The following is a 10,000-nucleotide window of genomic DNA, read 5'->3' on the forward strand; positions in this document are numbered from 1 at the left end:
GAGGCCGAGCAAGCACCGGTTAGCGCGAATGCAAGTAACAAGCGCAACAGGCAACTTTCGAGGGACATACTTTTCGCAACAAGCTTCCACTAGGAAAGCATAGGCAACTCGTTCGAACGTCAAAGCCAACCAAATGGCAATTACCCGAGGGACACGCTTTTCGCAAGGCACCTTCCACTAGGGAAGCGCAGGCAACCCGAAGGCGAGTCGAAGACAACCCGAGGGACATGGAGGAATGCACCAGTGGAGTTCGCTGCACAGGCAGGGATCCGTCCAACTCGCACAAACCGAACACAACTCACGCGCCACGACGTACACTGTGCACCAGCCCCCCAAAACGAATCACCCCCCGAAGGACTAAAAAGCCCGACGAACGCGCGAAAACATTTAGAGAGGCCGAGCAAGCACCGGTTAGCGCGAATGCGAATAACAAACGCAACAGGCAACTTTCGAGGGACATACTTTTCGCAACAAGCTTCCACTAGGAAAGCATAGGCAACTCGTTCGAACGTCAAAGCCAACCAAATGGCAATTACCCGAGGGACACGCTTTTCGCAAGGCACCTTCCACTAGGGAAGCGCAAGCAACCCGAAGGCGAGTCGAAGACAACCCGAGGGACATGGAGGAATGCACCAGTGGAGTTCGCTGCACAGGCAGGGATCCGTCCAACTCGCACAAACCGAACACAACTCACGCGCCACGACGTACACTGTGCACCAGCCCCCCAAAACGAATCACCCCCCGAAGGACCAAGAAGCCCGACGAACGCGCGAAAACATTTAGAGAGGCCGAGCAAGCACCGGTTAGCGCGAATGCAAATAACAAACGCAACAGGCAACTTTCGAGGGACATACTTCTCGCAACAAGCTTCCACAAGGAAAGCACAGGCAACTCGTTCGCACGCCAAAGCCAACCAAATGGCAATTTAACCGAGGGACATGCATTTCGCAAGGCAACTTGTACAATTACCCGAGGGACATGGCATGCTTGCCAAGGCCGTGGCTTGGCATGCTTGCCAAGGCCGTGGCATGACATGCTGCTGGCCAAGGCCGGGCATGCCATGCTGCTGGACAAGGCCGTGGCAAGGCATGCTGATGGCCGAGGCCGTGGCAAGGCATGCTGATGGCCGAGGCCGTGGCGTGGCATGCCATGCTGCTGGACGAGGCCGTGGCAAGGCATGCTGCTGGCCAAGGCATTGGCATGGCATGCTGCTGCTGACCAAGGCTTGGGCTTGCCATGCTGCTGGCAAAGGCCGCGGCATGGCATGCTGCCGGCAAAGGCCGCGGCATGGCATGCTGCCGGCAAAGGCCGCGGCATGGCATGCTGCCGGCCAAGGCCGCGGCATGGCATGCTGCCGGCCAAGGCCGCGGCATGCCATGTTGCTGGCCAAGGCCGTGGCATGGCATGCTGCTGGCCAAGGCCGTGGCATGACATGCTGGCCAAGGCCGGGGCATGGCATGCTGCTGGCCAAGGCCGTGGCATGGCATGCTGCTGGCCAAGGCCGGGGCATGGCATGCTGCTGGCCAAGGCCGTGGCATGGCATGCTGCTGGCCAAGGCCGTGGCATGACATGCTTGCCAAGGCCAAGGCATGGCATGCTGCTGGCCAAGGCTTTGGCATGCCATGTTGCTGGCCAAGGCTTTGGCATGCCATGTTGCTGGCCAAGGCTGTGGCATGGCATGCTGCTGGCCAAGGCTGTGGCATGGCATGCTGCTGGCCAAGGCCGTGGCATGGCATGCTGCTGGCCAAGGCCGGGGCATGGCATGCTGCTGGCCAAGGCCGTGGCATGGCATGCTGCTGGCCAAGGCCGTGGCATGGCATGCTGCTGGCCAAGGCCGTGGCATGACATGCTTGCCAAGGCCAAGGCATGGCATGCTGCTGGCCAAGGCTTTGGCATGCCATGTTGCTGGCCAAGGCTGTGGCATGGCATGCTGCTGGCCAAGGCGGTGGCATGGCATGCTGCTGGCCAAGGCCGTGGCATGGCATGCTGCTGGCCAAGGCCGGGGCATGGCATGCTGCTGGCCAAGGCCGTGGCATGGCATGCTGCTGGCCAAGGCCGTGGCATGACATGCTTGCCAAGGCCAAGGCATGGCATGCTGCTGGCCAAGGCTTTGGCATGCCATGTTGCTGGCCAAGGCTGTGGCATGGCATGCTGCTGGCCAAGGCTGTGGCATGGCATGCTGCTGGCCAAGGCCGTGGCATGGCATGCTGCTGGCCAAGGCCGGGGCATGGCATGCTGCTGGCCAAGGCCGTGGCATGGCATGCTGCTGGCCAAGGCCGTGGCATGACATGCTTGCCAAGGCCAAGGCATGGCATGCTGCTGGCCAAGGCTTTGGCATGCCATGTTGCTGGCCAAGGCTTTGGCATGCCATGTTGCTGGCCAAGGCTGTGGCATGGCATGCTGGCCTAGGCCAACGTGCCACCGCCACCGCCGCGGGCCGCCACTCGACGCATCCCGTGCTTGGCTATGTAGTTTCGATGCCACAAGCCAATGCCACAAGCCAAGCGATGGCATGTGCCAAGCGCCCGCCTAGGCATAGGCGTGGCCTGTGGCCTGGCCATGCTGGCCAGCCTTAAGGGAGGTGCCCCCCCCTTATAATAGCCTGTTAAGCCCTTTTCAATCTGGCAGGAGGAAACATCAAGCATGTTCGAGGAGTCATAATGGGGTTTTTTTAAAAAGTAATGGTTTTTTGCCAAAACTTTCAACATGAAAGTTGTATGAAATAATTTAATACACCATAAAAAAAATTATAAAAAAATATTTGGCCACCGGAATATTTTATTTTAATTTATTTCAATTTTAATACTTAAAAAATAATAAAAATTACTAAAAATACTCAAAAAATTCTAGAAAAATTCCAACAATTATAAGATGAGGCACTAGTAATTATAGTAATTTTTTTAATTATTTTTTTATTTTTAATTTATTTTATTATAATTTTTATGAGTAAATAAATAATTAAAAAGCCCGACGAACGTGCAAAAACTCTTAGAGAAACCCAGCAAGCATCGGATAGCTCGAATGCAAATAACAAACGCAACAGGCAACTTCCGAGGGACATACTTTTCCCAACAAAGCTTCCACTGGGGAAAGCACTAGCAACGGGTTCGCAAGTCAAAGGCAACCAAACGGCTATTACCCGAGGGACAAGCATTTCGCAGGGCAACATATACGTAAGTCAAAGCCAAACCAAATGGCAATTACACGAGGGACAGGATTGCTTGCCAAGGGCGTGGCATGCGATGTTCTAGCCCAAGGCAAAGGCACGCCACGCTGCGGGACAAGGCCGTGGCAAGACATGCGGCTGGCCTTGGCCTTGGCATGGCATGCCGCCGGCTTTGGCTGGGCTGCGTTGGCCTTGCCATGGAATGTTGCTGGCTTCGGATGGGCTGCCTTGGCCTTGGCCTTGGCCGTGGCATGGCATGCTGCTGGCCTTGGCCTTGGCCTTGGCATGGCATGCTGGCGGCTTTGGCTGGGCTGCCTTGGCCGTGGCATGGCATGCTGCTGGCCTTGGCCTTGGCATGGCATGCTGCTGGCTTTGGCTGGGCTGCCTTGGCCGTGGCATGGCATGCTGCTGGCCTTGGCCTTGGCATGGCATGCTGCTGGCTTTGGCTGGGCTGCCTTGGCCGTGGCATGGCATGCTGCTGGCCTAGGCCTTGGCATGGCATGCTGCTGGCTTTGGCTGGGCTGCCTTGGCCGTGGCATGGCATGCTGCTGGCCTAGGCCTTGGCATGGCATGCTGCTGGCTTTGGCTGGCAGCCTTGGTCGTGGCATGGCATGCTGCTGGCCTTGGCCTTGGCATGGCATGCCGCCGGCTTTGGCTGGGCTGCGTTGGCCGTGGCATGGCATGCTGCTGGCCTTGGCCTTGGCATGGCATGCTGCTGGCTTTGGCTGGCCTGCCTTGGCCGTGGCATGGCATGCTGCTGGCCTAGGCCTTGGCATGGCATGCTGCTGGCTTTGGCTGGCCTGCCTTGGCCGTGGCATGGCATGCTGCTGGCCTAGGCCATGGCATGGCATGCTGCTGGCTTTGGCTGGGCTGCCTTGGCCGTGGCATGGCATGCTGCTGGCCTTGGCCTTGACATGGCATGCTGCTGGCTTTGGCAGGCCTGCCTTGGCCGTGGCATGGCATGCTGCTGGCCAAGGCCTTGGCCTGGCATGCTGCTGGCTTTGGCTGGGCTGCCTTGGCCGTGCCATGGCATGCTGCTGGCCTTGGCCTTGGCATGGCATGCTGCTGGCTTTGGCTGGCCTGCCTTGGCCGTGGCATGGCATGCTGCTGGCCTAGGCCTTGGCATGGCATGCTGCTGGCTTTGGCTGCGCTGCCTTGGCCGTGGCATGGCATGCTGCTGGCCTTGGCCTTGGCATGGCATGCTGCTGGCTTTGGCTGGCCTGCCTTGGCCGTGGCATGGCATTCTGCTGGCCTTGGCCTTGGCATGGCATGCTGCTGGCTTTGGCTGGGCTGCCTTGGCCGTGGCATGGCATGCTGCTGGCCTAGGCCTTGGCATGGCATGCTGCTGGCTTTGGCTGGGCTGCCTTGGCCGTGGCATGGCATGCTGCTGGCCTTGGCCTTGGCATGGCATGCTGCTGGCTTTGGCAGGCCTGCCTTGGCCGTGGCATGGCATGCTGCTGGCCTAGGCCTTGGCATGGCATGCTGCTGGCTTTGGCTGGGCTGCCTTGGCCGTGGCATGGCATGCTGCTGGCCTTGGCCTTGGCATGGCATGCTGCTGGCTTTGGCTGGGCTGCCTTGGCCGTGGCATGGCATGCTGCTGGCCTTGGCCTTGGCATGGCATGCTGCTGGCTTTGGCTGGGCTGCCTTGGCCGTGGCATGGCATGCTGCTGGCCTTGGCCTTGGCATGGCAAGCTGCTGGCTTTGGCTGGGCTGCCTTGGCCGTGGCATGGCATGCTGCTGGCCTTGGCTGGGCTGCCTTGGCCGTGGCATGGCATGCTGCTGGCCTTGGCCTTGGCATGGCATGCTGCTGGCTTTGGCTGGGCTGCCTTGGCCGTGGCATGGCATGCTGCTGGCCTTGGCCTTGGCATGGCATGCTGCTGGCTTTGGCAGGCCTGCCTTGGCCGTGGCATGGCATGCTGCTGGCCTAGGCCTTGGCATGGCATGCTGCTGGCTTTGGCTGGGCTGCCTTGGCCGTGGCATGGCATGCTGCTGGCCTTGGCCTTGGCATGGCATGCTGCTGGCTTTGGCTGGGCTGCCTTGGCCGTGGCATGGCATGCTGCTGGCCTTGGCCTTGGCATGGCATGCTGCTGGCTTTGGCTGGGCTGCCTTGGCCGTGGCATGGCATGCTGCTGGCCTAGGCCTTGGCATGGCATGCTGCTGGCTTTGGCTGGGCTGCCTTGGCCGTGGCATGGCATGCTGCTGGCCTTGGCCTTGGCATGGCATGCTGCTGGCTTTGGCTGGGCTGCCTTGGCCGTGGCATGGCATGCTGCTGGCCTTGGCCTTGGCATGGGATGCTGCTGGCTTTGGCAGGCCTGCCTTGGCCGTGGCAAGGCATGCTGCTGGCCTAGGCCTTGGCATGGCATGCTGCTGGCTTTGGCTGGGCTGCCTTGGCCGTGGCATGGCATGCTGCTGGCCTTGGCCTTGGCATGGCATGCTGCTGGCTTTGGCTGGGCTGCCTTGGCCGTGGCATGGCATGCTGCTGGCCCTGGCCTTGGCATGGCATGCTGCTGGCTTTGGCAGGCCTGCCTTGGCCGTGGCATGGCATGCTGCTGGCCTAGGCCTTGGCATGGCATGCTGCTGGCTTTGGCTGGGCTGCCTTGGCCGTGGCATGGCATGCTGCTGGCCTTGGCCTTGGCATGGCATGCTGCAGGCTTTGGCTGGCCTGCCTTGGCCGTGGCATGGCATGCTGCTGGCCTAGGCCTTGGCATGGCATGCTGCTGGCTTTGGCTGGGCTGCCTTGGCCGTGGCATGGCATGCTGCTGGCCTAGGCCTTGGCATGGCATGCTGCTGGCTTTGGCTGGGCTGCCTTGTCCGTGGCATGGCATGCTGCTGGCCTTGGCCTTGGCATGGCATGCTGCTGGCTTTGGCTGGGCTGCCTTGGCCGTGGCATGGCATGCTGCTGGCCTTGGCCTTGGCATGGCATGCTGCTGGCTTTGGCTGGGCTGCCTTGGCCGTGGCATGGCATGCTGCTGGCCTAGGCCTTGGCATGGCATGCTGCTGGCTTTGGCGGGGCTGCCTTGGCCGTGGCATGGCATGCTGCTGGCCTTGGCCTTGGCATGGCATGCTGCTGGCTTTGGCCGGGCTGCCTTGGCCGTGGCATGGCATGCTGCTGGCCTTGGCCTTGGCATGGGATGCTGCTGGCTTTGGCAGGCCAGCCTTGGCCGTGGCATGGCATGCTGCTGGCCTAGGCCTTGGCATGGCATGCTGCTGGCTTTGGCTGGGCTGCCTTGGCCGTGGCATGGCATGCTGCTGGCCTTGGCCTTGGCATGGCATGCTGCTGGCTTTGGCTGGGCTGCCTTGGCCGTGGCATGGCATGCTGCTGGCCTTGGCCTTGGCATGGCATGCTGCTGGCTTTGGCTGGGCTGCCTTGGCCGTGGCATGGCATGCTGCTGGCCTTGGCCTTGGCATGGCAAGCTGCTGGCTTTGGCTGGGCTGCCTTGGCCGTGGCATGGCATGCTGCTGGCCTTGGCTGGGCTGCCTTGGCCGTGGCATGGCATGCTGCTGGCCTTGGCCTTGGCATGGCATGCTGCTGGCTTTGGCTGGGCTGCCTTGGCCGTGGCATGGCATGCTGCTGGCCTTGGCCTTGGCATGGCATGCTGCTGGCTTTGGCTGGGCTGCCTTGGCCGTGGCATGGCATGCTGCTGGCCTAGGCCTTGGCATGGCATGCTGCTGGCTTTGGCTGGCCTGCCTTGGCCGTGGCATGCCATGCTGCTGGCCTTGGCCTTGGCATGGCATGCTGCTGGCTTTGGCTGGGCTGCCTTGGCCGTGGCATGGCATGCTGCTGGCCTTGGCCTTGGCATGGGATGCTGCTGGCTTTGGCAGGCCTGCCTTGGCCGTGGCATGGCATGCTGCTGGCCTAGGCCTTGGCATGGCATGCTGCTGGCTTTGGCTGGGCTGCCTTGGCCGTGGCATGGCATGCTGCTGGCCTTGGCCTTGGCATGGCATGCTGCTGGCTTTGGCTGGGCTGCCTTGGCCGTGGCATGGCATGCTGCTGGCCTTGGCCTTGGCATGGCATGCTGCTGGCTTTGGCTGGGCTGCCTTGGCCGTGGCATGGCATGCTGCTGGCCTTGGCCTTGGCATGGCAAGCTGCTGGCTTTGGCTGGGCTGCCTTGGCCGTGGCATGGCATGCTGCTGGCCTTGGCTGGGCTGCCTTGGCCGTGGCATGGCATGCTGCTGGCCTTGGCCTTGGCATGGCATGCTGCTGGCTTTGGCTGGGCTGCCTTGGCCGTGGCATGGCATGCTGCTGGCCTAGGCCTTGGCATGGCATGCTGCTGGCTTTGGCTGGGCTGCCTTGGCCGTGGCATGGCATGCTGCTGGCCTTGGCCTTGGCATGGCATGCTGCTGGCTTTGGCTGGGCTGCCTTGGCCGTGGCATGGCATGCTGCTGGCCTTGGCCTTGGCATGGGATGCTGCTGGCTTTGGCAGGCCTGCCTTGGCCGTGGCATGGCATGCTGCTGGCCTAGGCCTTGGCATGGCATGCTGCTGGCTTTGGCTGGGCTGCCTTGGCCGTGGCATGGCATGCTGCTGGCCTTGGCCTTGGCATGGCATGCTGCTGGCTTTGGCTGGGCTGCCTTGGCCGTGGCATGGCATGCTGCTGGCCTTGGCCTTGGCATGGCATGCTGCTGGCTTTGGCTTGGCTGCCTTGGCCGTGGCATGGCATGCTGCTGGCCTTGGCCTTGGCATGGCAAGCTGCTGGCTTTGGCTGGGCTGCCTTGGCCGTGGCATGGCATGCTGCTGGCTTTGGCTGGGCTGCCTTGGCCGTGGCATGGCATGCTGCTGGCCTTGGCCTTGGCATGGCAAGCTGCTGGCTTTGGCTGGGCTGCCTTGGCCGTGGCATGGCATGCTGCTGGCCTTGGCTGGGCTGCCTTGGCCGTGGCATGGCATGCTGCTGGCCTTGGCCTTGGCATGGCATGCTGCTGGCTTTGGCTGGGCTGCCTTGGCCGTGGCATGGCATGCTGCTGGCCTAGGCCTTGGCATGGCATGCTGCTGGCTTTGGCTGGGCTGCCTTGGCCGTGGCATGGCATGCTGCTGGCCTTGGCCTTGGCATGGCATGCTGCTGGCTTTGGCTGGGCTGCCTTGGCCGTGGCATGGCATGCTGCTGGCCTTGGCCTTGGCATGGGATGCTGCTGGCTTTGGCAGGCCTGCCTTGGCCGTGGCATGGCATGCTGCTGGCCTAGGCCTTGGCATGGCATGCTGCTGGCTTTGGCTGGGCTGCCTTGGCCGTGGCATGGCATGCTGCTGGCCTTGGCCTTGGCATGGCATGCTGCTGGCTTTGGCTGGGCTGCCTTGGCCGTGGCATGGCATGCTGCTGGCCTTGGCCTTGGCATGGCATGCTGCTGGCTTTGGCTTGGCTGCCTTGGCCGTGGCATGGCATGCTGCTGGCCTTGGCCTTGGCATGGCAAGCTGCTGGCTTTGGCTGGGCTGCCTTGGCCGTGGCATGGCATGCTGCTGGCCTTGGCTGGGCTGCCTTGGCCGTGGCATGGCATGCTGCTGGCCTAGGCCTTGGCATGGCATGCTGCTGGCTTTGGCTGGGCTGCCTTGGCCGTGGCATGGCATGCTGCTGGCCTTGGCCTTGGCATGGCATGCTGCTGGCTTTGGCTGGGCTGCCTTGGCCGTGGCATGGCATGCTGCTGGCCTTGGCCTTGGCATGGCATGCTGCTGGCTTTGGCTTGGCTGCCTTGGCCGTGGCATGGCATGCTGCTGGCCTTGGCCTTGGCATGGCAAGCTGCTGGCTTTGGCTGGGCTGCCTTGGCCGTGGCATGGCATGCTGCTGGCCTTGGCTGGGCTGCCTTGGCCGTGGCATGGCATGCTGCTGGCCTTGGCCTTGGCATGGCATGCTGCTGGCTTTGGCTGGGCTGCCTTGGCCGTGGCATGGCATGCTGCTGGCCTTGGCCTTGGCATGGCAAGCTGCTGGCTTTGGCTGGGCTGCCTTGGCCGTGGCATGGCATGCTGCTGGCCTTGGCCTTGGCATGGCATGCTGCTGGCTTTGGCTGGCCTGCCTTGGCCGTGGCATGCCATGCTGCTGGCCATGGCCTTGGGGCTGGGCTGCCTTGGCTGCGGTTCTTATCACTAGACGTGCGTTGCGTGCGAAGGCGTGCAAAGGCGTGCGCGACCATGCGCGCAACACGCGCACCGTGGTCAAAAGACCACGCGCGCGGTATTCGCACAGGCCACGCTGCCCACGCCGCGGGCATGCCAGGCCAGGCTGCCCTGGCCGGCTGCATGCCAGGCCGCCCAGGCCGTGCGCATGCCATGCCGTGCTGCCCAGGCCAGCTGCATGCCAGGCCGCCCAGGCCGTGCGCATGCCATGCCGTGCTGCCCACGCCGCGGGCATGCCAGGCCGGCTGCATGCCAGGCCGCCCAGGCCGTGCGCATGCCATGCCGTGCTGCCCACGCCGCGGGCATGCCAGGCCGGCTGCATGCCAGGCCGCCCAGGCCGTGCGCATGCCATGCCGTGCTGCCCATGCCGCGCGCATGCCAGGCCGCCCACGCCCGCGCGGATGCCACGCCATGCTGCCCAAGGCCGCGCCCAGGCCGCGCAAGGCCGCGCCCAGGCCGCCCAAGGCCGCGCAAGGCCGCCCAAGGCCGCGGTCCAGGCCGCCCAAGGCCGCGGCCGAGCCGCCCCAGGCCGCAGCCCAGGCCGCGGTCGAGCCGCAGTGCATGTAACCCAAGGCCGCAGCCCAGGCCGCGCCCAACATGGGGCGTACCTGCCACTGCCTTGCCCTGGGCAAGGGAGGTGCCCCCCCCTTATAATAGCCTGTTAAGCCCTTTTCAGTCTGGCAGGAGGAAACATCAAGCATGTTCGAGGAGTCATAATGGGGTTTTTTTAAAAAGT

The sequence above is a fragment of the Camellia sinensis genome, chromosome 6 (assembly GCF_055761805.1).
Source record: "Camellia sinensis isolate YWXY chromosome 6, ASM5576180v1, whole genome shotgun sequence".
Classification (NCBI taxonomy): Eukaryota; Viridiplantae; Streptophyta; class Magnoliopsida; order Ericales; family Theaceae; genus Camellia; species Camellia sinensis.